The sequence below is a fragment of the Myiozetetes cayanensis genome, unplaced genomic scaffold, assembly GCF_022539395.1.
Source record: "Myiozetetes cayanensis isolate MyiCay16 unplaced genomic scaffold, myiCay2020 scf5-8, whole genome shotgun sequence".
NCBI classification, from domain to species: Eukaryota; Metazoa; Chordata; class Aves; order Passeriformes; family Tyrannidae; genus Myiozetetes; species Myiozetetes cayanensis.
The window spans coordinates 30,893,127-30,909,140 of record NW_026087742.1 but is presented as its reverse complement, the minus strand read 5'-3'; the positions used below and the strand labels follow the sequence as shown (position 1 = coordinate 30,909,140).

General features: G+C 36.3%; 1 protein-coding gene across 1 annotated transcript in view; it reads left to right on the top strand.

Annotated features, from left to right (window-relative positions):
• TENM4 (teneurin transmembrane protein 4) overlaps window positions 1–16,014 on the top strand; it is a 1,544,468-nt gene that overhangs the window by 808,028 nt on the left and 720,426 nt on the right. Inside the window, exon 6 of the mRNA XM_050333746.1 lies at window positions 1,685–1,772. The gene's annotated coding sequence lies outside the window, so the exon portion shown is untranslated. The remainder of the gene's footprint in view (window positions 1–1,684; window positions 1,773–16,014) is intronic.

Sequence of the window (16,014 nt, the reverse complement as noted above, 5' to 3'; positions counted from 1 at the left end):
AAAAGGAGGCTTAGGGGGGCTTCTCACTCTCAACAAGTACTTAAAAGGAGGTTGCAGTGAGGCAGTGGTTGATCTCCCAGGTAGCAAGCGATAGGACAAGAGGAATTGGTCCAAAGTTGTGACAGGAGAGGTTTAGATTGGATATTAAGAAAATTCCTTCACCAAAAGGGTTTGTGTATCTCCAGACAGATTTCTGCTTCCTTCAGATCTGCAAACTGAGTACTCTGACAGCTGCAATGCCTCTCCAGTTTTGTTCCGGAAAGAGATAGAGGGAAAAAAAAAACATATACTTCTCTTCCTAACTAGTGACTGGATGGTGATGCTGCCTAGATCTGCCAATGGTGATGATCTGAGACAGGGTTGGTATGCTGTCTCTAATTTAGTTTGACCATCTGCCTTTCCTCCTTCTAATTGGTGTGTGTTAAGAGAGAAAATATTCTTAAAGAGCATTTAAGACGAGGATGCTCCTGGACTCACTAAAAGCAGATTGAAAAGTAATATTTGTTTTTCACTGGGCAGATCAGGCTGTATCTCAGCAACCGTTTCATATTTGGCAAGATTATTCCTTTTACATAAAGTGGTTACATGTACTAAGGTTGTTATTGGTATGAAGGATGCATTAGTAAAAGTGAGAAAAGATCTTTTTTAGCAGGTTCTGAGCACTTGTAAAATATTTATGTTGTACCCTGCATATACTGCATTTTCTTTGTAAACACTGAGCTTTATGTGTCTTACTAACACTTAGGAGATGACAAGTGTATTCAAATAGGGGTCCTGAACAGGGTTTTGAGCACTCTGATCCTCCACTCTGAAACAACAGCCTTAAGGTTGGTCCATTGACTTCTCTCATCATCTCAGGGGAGACCTTGAGAAAAGTGTCTACAGTCTAATCTGCACTACTTTTCTGACCCTAACACCACAGTTTTGTTCAGGGAGAGTTAATTTTATCAAAGCCTGCAATCTCATCTGAGAGAACTTCACAACCATGAAGAAGTCTATCTTACAAGCCACTTTGCAGATTGCAGGAGCAGGAGACAGCTAAACATTGTTGAAATAAAAATAGACAATGTAATTCTTTCTTCCCCTGCATTTTCTGGGTGGAATTCTTGTTGTCTAACTTTACTAGCTGGTAGTGCAGGCTGAACTGACCACTTAAACAACCCACGTGAAGAGAAGAACACCTGTACAGGCCCTGGTCTAAGAGGTGCTTCTCTTTCTCTATCAGCTTCAGAGAAGAGTCTAATAATCAGCTTAGACTAAGCTTTAAGGAGTGAGGTAAAGCAAAGCAACAGAAATTATACTTTTTTTCAACAATTTTCTTTTGTACTGAGAGTGCCATTGGATTTTCAAGCAGCACCAGAAAAATCTCTTCATTTAAGTAGATGAACACAATTTAGTTTTTATCAATTTTGTATCATGAATGGTTTTTAATAATATAGATTACCAACCTTTTTTGATGAAGCAAAATTTACCTGTCAGTATTTTACTGTATTATTTTCAAATGTAATTTTTCCCAATAAGTGATCTTAGTTAAGATGCCTTGTAATAATAGCTTCACTCTCCTAGTAGATATGTTATGAAATTTCAGTAGCATATGGTATTTCTTACTGACACTTTACTTGTATTTCTTACTTACCATATTCCTCAAAGAATTATGGTTTGTTTTGTCTTTATCATTTTACAGGACGCTGGTAATAGTATATGGATTCTGTTGAGGATAAAGTATCATACAAGTATTGGATGAAATATTTACCTAGCAAACAGTCTTGCTGGTAAGTAGTTTGTGCATTCTTTCTTCTCTTTTATAACATTTCATGTCAAGCAATGAGGAAGAAGGCTTATATCATGTCCACTTAGAAGTTTACTAAAATTAAAAAAAAAAAAGGCAATTAAATAATATGGTTTAAATATTTGCTGTCCCCTTTACAAAATAACTTCAGTATTAGTATATCATCTTTCCTCCCTCCCTTGAGAAAAAGCTTTTTCATCTTCCCCTTTGTGCCATTGTGTATCATGAGACTTTATAGGTTGTTTTATTTACAGGTACTCTCTTACCAGAAATGTGCAAAATTCAGTTTCATTTACTTATACAGGAGTCATAGAGCTTTTTTTAAATGTTTTTGTTTTGGTTTGGGGTTTTTGTTTGTTTGTTTGGGAGTTTATTTTTTTTATTGTTCTGGTTGTCTTCTTTTGGTTTACTGATGATGTTAAAGAGTGTTTGTGGGGCAATAAACATCAGTTCAGCTTTTATTAATAGCTGCTAAATATATGTCAGATATCAAAAGTATTTGAATAGGGAGAATCAAGAAAATCACACATCATTTAAAAGACTAGTTATAAGGTCACTAGCCAGAACCACCTGAGCTCTAGTACTATTGCTACCTCTGGTTTATTGTGTGACCTTGGGTGAATCATTTCTGAAGAGGAGGAACTCCCTTTCTGTGAGGGGATACAGTAGTGTAAGTACAGTAGTGTGTAAACTAAATTACTCTTCTTTACATAATTGGAGAGCTCATTAGTTAGCTGTTAAGAATGACTAAACTCCATTAAGCCTGATAAGATTTATTTACTCCTAAAAACTTACCAAAACTGAAATAATATAGAATATAACTTTTAGTTTTTAATGAAGTTTCTTTAGCTCTTACATTTTCAATACTGTCCTCAATGCTGATTGCTACTTCCATCCACTGGGTGTCAAATCTACACTTGAAATGTTACCAGGGATTTTGTATCTACAATGTGTAAAATTTTTATGGATTTGCAGTAAAGAAACCAAAACAATGTGCAATATTTTTATGTATTTAAAGTAAAGAAACCAGAGGTAAAATCACAATATTTTAGATGCTACATTGCTGTATAAAGATATACATGTTCTAGAGACTGATGAAACACAAAGGGCATATCATTTGTTGTAAGCCACAGTGTCTGAAACACTTGCCACTTTGAAATGTCAATAGTTAAAAACAAATAGGTCTTCTCTGTTATGTCTTTACTAAGAAGAGAGAAAATAGCTGGGAAATATATTTATGCTGTATTTTCACATATTAAGTGGATATGTACCAGGAGGAGGGGATCAAAATATTTACTTGGCAAAAGGGAGGTTATTTCAACAGGTAGTGTTCAAAACTCAACTAGGTAAATTCCACAGCAACCTCATCCAGTTAGACTTGCTTTTGAGTAAAGGTGGACCGACCTCCAGGGGTTCCTTGCAATATAACTTATTCCAAGGGTCTGGGAATCTGTGTAGTTAAGTGAGATGTGTGATAATCATAAAACTGTTATATTATATACACACACCAAGATGCTCTACTTAATCTTCAAGAGAAATTACATGACTTAATATTCAGTGGATGAGAGCAACACTAAAGATGCTGAGGGAAGATGGAGAGCCAGAAAAGAGGAAGAGGGATTTCTTTAGTAAGGTTAGGATCCAACTGCGGGAGATAATTAGGTACCTAATACCATAGATGTGCACATAATTTGTCCTGTGGTTTTAAGATTTTCTTTTAAATGCTTTTGTTTTAGAGTATGACTTGTTCTCAGAAGTCTGTGTGATCACTGACTCCTTTGATCACTGGAGGGCACAGATTTTTACATGCTGGGCAAAACTTAAGCTCACTTGGGGAATTGTGATTGATTTTACAGAGAGAACTCTGTCCAGTCTCCCTAGCAGGGGGTTATAAAACTCCACAGGGGAATATGAGTGAAGAATACCACATTTCTGTAAAAAGGGAAAATGCCGTTTTGCAGCATGGATAGAAGTACAGTCTGTAAAATGCAAAATAAACCTTCTGCTCTGCTCAGTTTAGTATTGATACAATCCTGGGACACTTCAAAAAAAAACTATGCACCAGATAGACATAGACCTCGTAGACCTCCAAGGAGAAACAAGGATGAGTGTGAGAGGTTCATGAGCAACAATGAAAAGAAAGGCGAAAGTTTGAGATGGTTTATAGTGATGAGTTTTAAATACACAATAGGTTTTTAAAAAGAAATAAGCACTTTATTCTCTTCACTATTCATATTAGAGGGAGAAAAAGTGTAGGGAAATTAAACTGAAGATAATTCAAGGCAGAGAGCAGCAGAGAGCTTAGACAGATTGGGAAAACAAAGTGCTGGAATACACTATTTGGATGTGTTCTGAAGGGCTTTCAGAACACATTGAAGAATCTTCCATCAGATATGTAACTGATCCTTGTTGGGATAAAGGTGTGGATTAAGTCATGTCTCAGAGTCTGTCCCAGCCTTTCTTGTCTCTAACACGTTGTCCCTGGATCCAGAGCTGAAATTACCAGATGCAAAATTGCTCTTCCACAAGGAAACAGTTGTGTAGAAAGGGGAAGGAGGGAGGGGAAGGCGAGTAAATGAGGGGGAAAAGGAGAGTGTAGATAAACTCACGTCTATTCTGTACATTATAGTGGACAATCAATCTGCACCAGGTAAAATCTGTATTGTCTATGTCAGGACTAAACAGCACCAACTTAGGCTCAGTGGAAGCTGAATCCCTGACAGGAGACTCTCATTGGTATGGTTTAGATACCCTATCTAAAATCAACAGCCCCTATATTCCATACCTTATCAGACTTGACATATCTACTGATTTATGTCGTAGGTTGATGGTTTTGGCAGTAAATCACTGCAATGCTGGGGATCTCAAGGCTTCAAAACACACTAAGAAATAGCTGTGATGGACATACACAGCAACTGTACCACATGTGTGGGCATAATATTGCTTGGGATGTACAAGAAATTAGTACTGTAGCTGGAAATAAAATTATTATTAACTCAATAGATAATTACAAGAAATAACAGCCCTGTTTCCAAACACTGGTAATCGTAATCTTTTTAGCAAATAATCATGCTGTTTATATGCCTTACTATCAGGTGTATGAATTGGTAGATGACACATTTCTCTGTATATCTCAACCATATAGAAATACAAGTAGTTATAATAGTCCTTTTCTGTTTAACTAGTAGAATCTAAAATCTTTTGAAAAGGTCTCTTTAGAACTGAGCTCCAGTTTTCATATTTTATGCTTTTTATCTGCACTTCACCAGCTTGAATAATGCCAATTAGAGCTGCTTCTGTATAGTCACCTTTTAATTTTCTGCCTCTCGTGCCTTAACATACTCAGAAATTTGGGTGTTGACTGTTCTGATGGATTGTTTGAATTTAAAAAAAAATCAATTTAAGATAAAAACAAGTGTTCTTTTTGTCTGCAAAAATTTCTGACCTTAATACCTTTGATACTCATCCAGCACAGGTGCTCTACTATGTAATTACTGGAAACAGCTTGAAATAAAATGCTGAAATAGGACTGGTAACCTTGAAAATATTACCATTGCATTAGGTAAAGGCAGTTTCAAGATTGAACATGTATCCTCTTCTAGTCTTTCACTGTCTCACGACCAAAACAGTAGCTATAGTAATGAAAAAAGCAATAAAATTTCAAATATCCATTCAAAAGCATTGAGTTGCAAATTTTTGGAGAGTGGAGTTAGAAGCAGAGATTCACTCTGCAGCAATCATAGGCAGCCACACCTGAAAGCCTTTTGGAACTGAATCCATTGATCAAAAATGCTTTTATCATTTCCATTTCCTCATGGGTTAAATAATAATAAATATTGAACCAAGAGACTCCAGCTGCAACCAGAGCATTTTCAATAAATAAAGAGTTAAATACAACCCAGAGCAGAGTCTGGGAGCTCTCTCCAGTACTTGAATACTACTCAGGTAGTATTACTTCTCAAGGAGAAGTAATCAATCCTGCTTTTGACTGAGAAAAAACTTGAGAAAAACTCTGGAAAAGTTTAAAAATACAGTTTTACTTCAGAAAAGTAAAGGGCTCTGAGCACCCCGGTCTGCTGAAAGGTGTCTCTGCTCATGGCAGGCAGTTGGAACTAGATGATCCTTAAAGGTCCCTTCTATGATTCTAAATTATGTTCAAGTAAGGAGGGCTGGCAGTATCAATGCTGTGTTCAAAACTGAGCAGTAATGTGGTTTCACTGTCTTTTCAAAGAAATGTTTCTTGTACCATCTACATTTTACCAGCTTCACATTTAATCACGCAAATCCAGTTCATCAAAGGCTTCTAATTCAACTTGCAGAAAATTGGGCTTTTATATATTTCAGTGGAAACTTTTTCTAAGTAATTGTGAAGCTAACTGGTTTTGGACGTACATTATGTACTAAAAAACCCCAGCTATTGTTAGTCTGAGATGACAGGTGCAAGGTATAAATCCAGAGTGCTTGCTTCTTTAAAGGTGTGTTTTGTGTTCTTTCTTAAAAAGCTCATTCATCTCAAAGCAATACAGCAGTTAACCAACTACCTTCCAATAGAGTCTAGGAAGCTACATGTAAGGTGAGAGTCTGTAAATTTCTTGGCTTTCTTAAAAAAAAATTGGTCAGTTTTTGCCAGAGTTGCAAGAAAAGGGAACATTCCTTAAAGTGAAATAACACAGCTTTTGGGTGTCTGCTAAGTGTTTTTCCCATTTCAACCCTGTAGAAAGAAAAAAGTAACCAAAGGAGTGGTGATTGTATTACACAGTGATTTACATCCATGCACATGTTTAGAAGAAACTCTTTGACTGCCCAAATTCATGCAAGACTGTGCTGGTTCAAATACAACCATTGTGTGGATCATAGCCTACAGGTTGGTAATCTGAGAAGCAGAAGATTTCATTCAGTACACACTCCATCTCCTCCTTAAGATTCTCTATTCAGAATGAGGGGGAGGAAATTAAACCAAACAAAGCAGAAACCTACTTTAGATTAGATCTCCTAGGAAAAAGTATATATTCTGTGGTGGGGGACTTAATACAGAAAGTCAGAAGAATGTGCAGAAACTTATGAAAGAAAGTAAAGTGGGTTATTGGTGCACTGTTTTCCTGCATTATTTCAGAAGTCTGTAGGTATTAGCTGAGATTTTTGGTTAGTTCATAAGCAAGGATGGCTCAATCTCACAAGACATCTGTTTCTGAAATTAAAACCCCAACAACTGCATGATTGCACAGTTAGCAATCTTCACTTAACAGAAAGCCATGATTCAAAGAGATATGTGCCTTAAAATCTTCTAGGGAGCACGAAGCAATTAATAGTTGGAACTTTTTATAGCACCTTTTATCCAATCATCTCAAAACACTTTACTGGCTCTAATTAGGCCTCACACCATGCAATATCTGCCTGGAATAGAGAAATTATATTTTTTTATTCTGCATACAGAGAAACATGAGACACAGAGGTTAAATTACTTGACAATGATCATGTAAAAGCAAATAGTAATGATAGGAATTAATCCCAAATCTCCTACCTTCTGGTCCCACATTCTATCCATTAGCCAAATTTCTTTCTTCTACATTAAACTCAAGGTTTTTTCTAATCTGTTCTGTAAAATGTGTGATTTTTATTACAGGATCAAAACCCAGGTAATTAGAAACACTTTCACTCTTTCCAGAAAGAAAAAAAAATTGAAAATATTAGTAAAAGACCACTTTCTGCTTTCAGGTTCTTACTATTTTCTGCCTTGAGAGCTATGAAATATATGGAAGAGCAGGCTCCAGAGGTAAACATGTTGTCTTTGGAGATAATGAATAAGGGTTTGCGTTTCTGCCTAAGAGGAAGAATAAGTTGGGTTGCGTTTTTTTTTCAGATAGTATAAAACGCAAGGAATGCTGCCTGCAGTATACTCAGAAATTCAGCATCAGAAAAAAACTAATCTTAAGGCTGTGAAGGAGATAATCTCCTGGGGGACAGATAATAAGGAATCATCTCACCCAGGTACAGCCCCTGAAGCTGGGAAGTGTTGCATAAGAGACACAGGCATCTATACTCATGCAGACTCTTAAATTCTGGAGTCCTTGGCAAGAAGCTGGAGGAAAGGAGGTCAATGGATTAAATTAGCAGATAATTGAGATAATTCTGTTGTTGTGTCTCTAATAGCGACTTAACTGAGGATATTGGATACATAATATAATTTGTTTCTTATAATTTAAGGTACATTTTGAGAATGGAGAAAAGGGAAACAAAATAACTAGGTTAACACTAGGAGTCTGAATAAAATCTGTGTTGATTTCATGTCTTAGCAACATAATTTAAAGAGCCTGAATTTTTTTTTCTAGATTTGATTATTTGTCAGATGGTAAGAATGATTATTAGTAAGAGACCCTTACTTAGAGAAAAATCAGGTGATTCATTAAAACGTGATTCATTTGCCTTACTAGAGACATCTCTATGCTTAGTTTTGCATCAAAGCCTGGAAGTGTGAATCCATTGATTTTTTTCCTCTAACTGACTGTCGCTAATTTCACCATCATAAGCCACAGCGAACCCTGGTGCTGGTCAACCAGTGCAAATATTTTTTACAATTTTTCAGCACAGGAGATCCTAAGTTCTGTGTGGAGGTACCATGGGAAGAAATGTTCAGTCAAATAGTGACTTAAGAATAAATAATGAAACACTTGCACTGATTGAAGTATGTACCATCCAAGTGATCTTGAGAACTATTTTACAGTCAGGGTATAACAACGTTATCCAGGCAAAACAAGTCAGCACATTCTCATTTCAGAGGTGATGCTGCAAATTAATTCAGAAGGGTTTGTTACCAAAAGTTATTTGCCAAATGTTCTTTGGTATTAAGCTAAAATACCAAAGGTATAGGTTAGAAAATTAGAAACTGCTTGCATTCCACTTAGACACAGGAAAAGATGGCACTGAAGTGCTTTCACTGTTCACACTTCACAGAATCTGCTGAACATAGACATGACTTTTAAATAAATAACCAGTCTTTGCAGTTCTCATCATGGATTCTAAAGAGGCAGATGCAGCCATTGCAAATGATTTTGCTCTGTGTTACATTTGTCAAAAGCTGTCAGAATGTAGTAAAAAGGTGTTTATACAGAGTAATATGCTGCTTGAACTCCTGTATGTCTCCTAGGCTGGAGATTTGAGATTGCTGACTTGTAAGAGTGAAAGAGTTCCAAATGGGTCTGTTGTTTCCTGGCTTTACTAACTTATATATGATGCACTTCTACACATTTATATGTTTGCAAATTACAGTCAACAATGAAACCTGAAAAAGGAATCAAATCAGATAGAAAGAGACCAATCTGCTTCACACTGAGCTACATTTGTGTAGTTAGATGGTAGGACTTGTGTACAAAATATTTTACCCATAATTTATTTTACCCATAATTTTGCACGCTTTTAAGCATGTATAAAATAGCATTGTTCAAAAATGTAGTTTGTGTCAAGACAATAAAGACTAGGGAGAAGAGGAGAATTTTGGCATATGCTAAACTAATAAAGTTTACAAAAGATTTTAATACACGCATATAAATGTGTGATTCTACTACCTTTCCCATTGTGTCCCCGATTCATTCAGAAAGTTTACCTGACCTTAACAAAAAAAAAACCCAAATAAAAACAACAAACCAAATCAAGGCTATTGTGATCTATATAATGTACTAATTTAATGTGAAGATTTCAAAAAACAGTATATTATGGTATTTTCATATGTATCAGGAATTACTATATTTATCTGGAAAGAATATAAGTTACATCTTACCTATGAACAGATACATGCTGATTGGTCTGGTTGTTGACTAAATGAATGTTATAGTCAACATAATATTACAAGTTTTATTTACTCTAATTCTGCATGAATACCCATGAATATCCAAGCAAACATGTAAAGAAGAGAAAAAATTGTGATCAAGAGAGTTCTTACTATTATATTTGGCCAACTGGTTTAGTCACATTCATAAGCATGCTAAATAAGGGATGAACTAGTGAGAGAAAATAATACCTTCAAGACAATACATGAACCAGTCTTCAGTAGTGTGAAAAGTATTAAAGAGGCACCAATGCTTGAAACTAGTCTTTCTTATGATTTAAGGGATGAAGCATAGAAATGAAGATTTAAAAAAAACCATAGAAGATGAACCTGATAACACAAGATTTTCTCTTTTAAAATTTGGAGCACAGGGAGAAAATTACATTTGTCTTTTGATAACCTCCAAAGGCACTACTTGATTGTCCTAATTTTTCTAAGAATCCTTGACCATGTTTCAGGGCAGAGAGGTCTCAGAAGTCCCTGAACAGCAAATTGCTAGAGATTAGAAGCTTATGGGGGGATGAGTCCAAAATATAAGATGGATCGGCTCTATTTTTATACCTCCAGTATAACTATGGTATGATGGACATTCACTCTTGACTGTAGAAATTAAGACTGCTTTCTTTTTGAAACACTCACCATCATGTTCATTTACTGTTCCATTAGAAGAAATTGGCAAAGAACACATTCTCCAAACTTTCTATTTATAAATAAATTTCAGAGGGAGAATTATTTTCTGCCATAAGCATAGGTCAGAGTTCTATAATTAGATTTGCTTTGGGCTTTGAAATGCAAACTGTGTGGAAGGCATGAAAAATGTAGTGTATCTTCCCAAAATGGCAAATGTGGTTTTTTCATTCTGGTGGTTTTTACTAGAGTAAAGTTAATTTTCTTTGTAGTAGCCAGCTAAGTTTTGGATCTGTGTGGGAAACAGTGTTGATAATACAGGGATGGCTTCATTACTGCACAGCAGTTCTCATACAGAGTCAAGGCCTTTTCTGCTCCTATCCCACCCTGCCAGGAAGGAGGCTGGGGGTGCACAAGTAGTTAGGAGGGGACACAGCCGGGAAGGCTCACCACAACTGACCAAAGGGATATTCTATGCCATATGTTGCCATGATCAGAAATAAATTAGGGAAAGATTGGCCTGGGGACTGGTTGGGCACCGGTCAGTTGCTGGTTTTCATCACTTGTCTTTCTTGGGTTTTATTTATTTCGGTTATTTTCATTTTCATTTTAATTAGAATAATAGTAGTAGTAGCAGCAGTAGTAGTAATAGCAGAAGTACATTATTTTATTATTTCTTATTCCATTTTATTTCCATTGTTAATTTGTTCTTATCTCAGTGCATGAGTTTTCTCTTTACCTTTTGAATTTTCTTTCTCCCCCACCCCCTCTGCGAGGGTGGGGTGTGTGTAAGTGGCTGTATGGTGCTTAGTTGCCAGCTTGGGTTAAACCATGACAGTTGTTTTTGACACCCAATGTGATTCTCAAAGGGTTTGAGATAATAACAGATTGACCAGAGTGTATTAGAAGGGATTTACACCTGTTAACAGCTGTGGGACACAGTATTGATTCTTCTATTCTAGATATTACTTTATCTGATCTGTACCATGCTCTTTTTCTTGTTGCATGTGTTAAAAGTTGGTGTTGTTTTTTGCACTTTGCTGTGTTTTGTAGTGATTAGTGATGTTTTACCAGGGAGATTTGTTATTAAAAAATTGACCTTGAGCTTAATCTGGTATTTGGGCTCTGTATTGTAGGTACCATCTCATGGAGAAAATTAACAATTATACTTTCTCCTCTATGAGTTTTTTTTGTTTGATTGTTTTTTTGTGGGGGAAATACAGAATCACACCTTTGCTACCTTCTTCTGCGAATGCCACAATAACTTCTCAGTATCTTGAACTACCTTCAGTAGTTAAAATACTTCTATTAATATTTCTTAGGAACATTGCTTTGCTTTTGTTTAACATGTGGAGAATATGAGCAGGTATCTAGAGAACTTCTTAGCTCAAATGGTCTGGAACTTCACTCCCAAAAGCTACAGGATCCTGATCAAGTGATAGAACATTTGAAAACAAAATATCATTGCTATTCCAAGGAGGCTTAACTTACCGTAGTGTGCTGGGCCGTCTCCAGCATCTACCAACACTGCTCAATATTATGCACTAACACTCTAACTGCTCTCAGTTAGAAGAGAGGGGAAACAAACTAACAAATACTAAGGCTAGACCAGATGCTAAATCAGTCACCATAACTAAAAAACACAATGAAATCAGAAAATGGGTAAGGCTGGAAGGGACCATGGTAAAATCATCTGGTCCAACCTCCTTGCTCAAGCAGGGCACCTACAGCACACTGCACAAGATTACTTCCAGATGGTTCTTAAATATCTCCTGTGAAGAAGTGGAAATTAACATATTTGATAAGACATGAAGAAGCTTTTTCTAAGAGAAAGCAGGGGAAAGAACCAGAAGTGGTAGACAGTTCTGCAGCAGAGCAGTCACAAAAACAGGAGGAAGAGACTAAAATCATGAATGTGACAGAAAACCCCTGAACCCTTTCCCTAAGTGAGCTGTGAGATGTATAAAATGCTAGTTAGGGTTAATAACTGTAGATTTTTGGAGCCAGGGATGTAGGGGACTAAAGGCTCTGTGCTATTTTTCTTTTCATCACAATTCATTATTATTATTATTATTACTACTACTACTATTCAATTATTAAACTGCTCTTATTTTAACTCATGAGTTCTCTCATTTTTGCCCTTTGAATTCTTTTTCCCTCATCCTGTTGCAGTGAGTAGTGAGAAAAAGGCTTAGTTGCAGACTGGAGTTAAGCCACAAAATTCATATATATAATAAGCCTTGAGAAACTCTGCAAATTAATCTTTACAAAGCACATCCATGTTTTATATTTTGTCTTCTATCATTACAATAATGTGGGCCTTTTCAATTTACCAAGTACCTAAAATACACTACTTTGTGCGATGATTGCATTTGAATAAATTGTTTTAAGGTTGATAGTATTTTTTTGCCATTACTCTTGGTCCTCTGACAGAGGATGATGGATAACACTGTTAAAGAGAATTTGATGATGAACAGCCACTTCAGAAATTCTGTTATTTTTTCTTATCTTTAATGGCTGTGTTGCCGTTCACAGTCTAACTCCCTTAAGGGATGAGACCTGGATACACAAACTTTGTTTCATATTCCTACCTTTGAAAAGAAGTGAGTGCACATCTAGGGAATAAATTTAAGTGTGATCTGCAGACCAGAGGGTATAGGGATCAGGATCAAAAATTATATAGTAAATGAAGGCAACATAACTGAACACAAGACCCCACATTCAAGATGGCCACTGCTCAGTTAAAATGATTTTTCTAAAAATGTGAAGGTCCTAAAATTCAATGCAGTCGTCCAGCTTGGACTGTTCTATTTCACTGTCATCATTAAAGCAAATTTTGGCAAGTTCTAATCTCTTGCAAACTCTTGCTGAATGTTCAGTTAAATTTGTCCTTGGGGAATCATTAACATATAATGATTGTGAATGATTGTTATGAAGAGGTATCGCTTCTAGTATCAAACTTTTCATGTACTCACAGCGTAAAGCAGAAGCAAGTAGTTATTTAGAGAATTTATATGTTCATTTCCATACTTGTTAAATAACAGGGTTTAGGTTGACCTTAATTTGGAACCCCAAATCTAGAACTTTTGTTAAGCCAAACCTGCAAATATAATTATATTGTGAGTTCCAACTGAAGGACTTGAAATCCTAGTTCCAGAGAGGGCTCTCTTATCCCTTCAATGTGAGACAGTAAATCTTGGGTAGTAGATCATGTACAAGTGACACAAGTGGTGGGCTAAAAGCGATTCCATTGTAGGAAATTAGAGTTAATAAGGCTTAAAACTCCTCTGTCCTCTACAGAAGTTGGACTGGACAGTTGAGAAGCCACTAATGCACCTGTGCCTACTGCACCTCTGGGTTATATTTTTACAATGAATATCAATGAAATAGAAATATGATGGGATGATAATTTCCTGAGAACTGGAACTATATGACCCCAAAGCTTGAAGAACTTGAAGAGTTTGCTATGAAACCTGTGATATCCATGTATGTTAATATTTCCAGGTTCCCAACAGTCTTAGTCATAATTTATTCATTTTTTGTTTTCTTGAGCATGAGAGGAAGATACTCTGGGGTCTTAAACTGCTGTTTTCCAAAGAAAACCATATCACAGTAGTTAGGGCAAGAACAGGTATGGCAAGAACAGCCTTCCAGTACCTAAAAGAGGCATATAAGGAAGGCTAGAGAGGCACTTCTGGCAAGGGCAAGCAGTGATAGGACAAGAGGGAATGGCTTTAAACTGAAAGAAGGTAGATTTAGATTAGTTATTAGGAAGAAACTCTTTCCTGTGAGGGTGCTGAGGCACTGGCACAGATTGCCAGAGAAGCTGGGGGTGGCCTATCCTTGAAAGTGTCCAAGGCCATGCTGGATGGGACTTTGAGCACCCTGGTCTAATGGAATATTCCTTTCCCATGGCATGAGTGTTGGAACTAGATGAGTTTTAAGGTCCCTTCCAACTCAAACCATCTGTAATTCTATGAGCATTGTCAAACACAATGAGGCAAATAATTACAATACATATTCAGCACAGAAAACCACTAGCAATAAATTCAGTCTAAAATGTCACTTCTAGTGTAGTCTGTTTCTGTGAACACCAGGTCCAGAACATAAAGCAGCCCTTTCTACTGGTGTGACTGTATGATACAGCATTGTCCCCTTTGTCATGTGTTCACTGAACATATCAGCCCATTTAGCTCTATACAAACTCTCTGTTTATTCATTCCTTTGAAGCTTCAGCAGCAGATTCATCTCTAACATGTGTTTGAAAAGTGATGAAAGTATAAGGCATTGTTGATAGAAGTAAAAGCATGATTAAAGAGATAGTGCAGTAACCGTCAGTCACATTTTTTAAAGCCATTATCCTGTTGAAGACCTCTGTGTAAGAGGCCTATCTTCTTACCAAAATATAGATAGCTATAATTATGAGAAAACAAAAAAGGAGTTGTTTTATCTTTTGACTCTAATTTGTGTGTGTGCATGTGTGAACACCTGTTTGTCTGTCTAAGAGTCCACTTTTCTTTCCTTCCTCAAAATGTATTAAGAATGCAGGTCTCTAAATCAACCAAACCAGTCCTAGACATAAAATAAATTCTACTGAAAATTTCCCATTAAATCAGAATTATGTGACTATTTGTTATATATTTTGGGTATTCCAGATCATGGATGCAATTAGGAAAAAAAAAAAAATTAAAAATCTCAACAACTCAAGAAAATATTTCTTAAATAATAGTAAGAATGAAAAAAAAAAAAAAGTGGAAAAGCTATTCAGTGTGAGTATTGCCTTAAAATGCCACCCTTTGATATGAATTTGTTTGTCTGTGGATGCTGCCTTAGAAAGGGGTAAGGCTCAAAACTTAACTACAGTATCTGCAAAACTGCACAGAAAATCTTATCTATTTAAACAAAGGCTGTTAGAAAGAAATTTCTATTTTACTACCTTTTGTTGCTCTTCAAACTGTCTCAGATTCTGCCAAAAGTAGAGCAGAAAGGCTGCTTTGCTCTTTCTGTAGGAGAAAACATGTCTAGAATACTGAATTTACCCATCTGCATTTCTCTGAGAGGACTGCAGAGGGGCAAGAAGTCGTATTTTACATAAAAATCTCACACAAATTTCAGAATTCCACAAAGAGTAGCTCAAAATGACAAACACTATAAAAGTCTTATAGTCACTTGCTATAAAAGTTAGAGCCACTTGTAGGACAAAGTGAAAGGGAGAACTTCACACTTACTGTGGTGAATAACACTCTGACAGGAAATTTCCTTTCTCAACAACTCAAATGTGAATTATTTGAACCACAAAATCATGAATCACAGAAGTGATGTTGTTCTTGTTAATGATGTTATTCTGAGGAACCTAGGGAGATGGTATAATCCAAGCCAGCTGCTAAAAGCAGAGATGGTCAGAGTAGGTTGTTCAGGGGCTGTGTCCAGCCCAGGTTTGAATATATCCACGTTTGGACACTCCACAACTTCTCTGTTTCAATGTTTAACCATTGTCATAATAAAAATAGTGGTTTCTAGTGTTTAAAAGGAATTATGTGTACTTCAGCTTCATCCAGGTCATTAATAAAGATGTTGAATTACCTTGGTGCCAGTATCAATACCTGGAACACATCAGTAGTGACTGGCCTCCAACTACACTTTGTGTCTCTGACTTCAGCCCTCTGAACCTGGCCATTCATCCAGTTTTTGATCCTTCTCAGTGTCCACTTACCGAGTCTATGCTTCATTAGCTTTTCCATGAGGTTTTTAATGAGACATAGTGCCAAAAAATTAT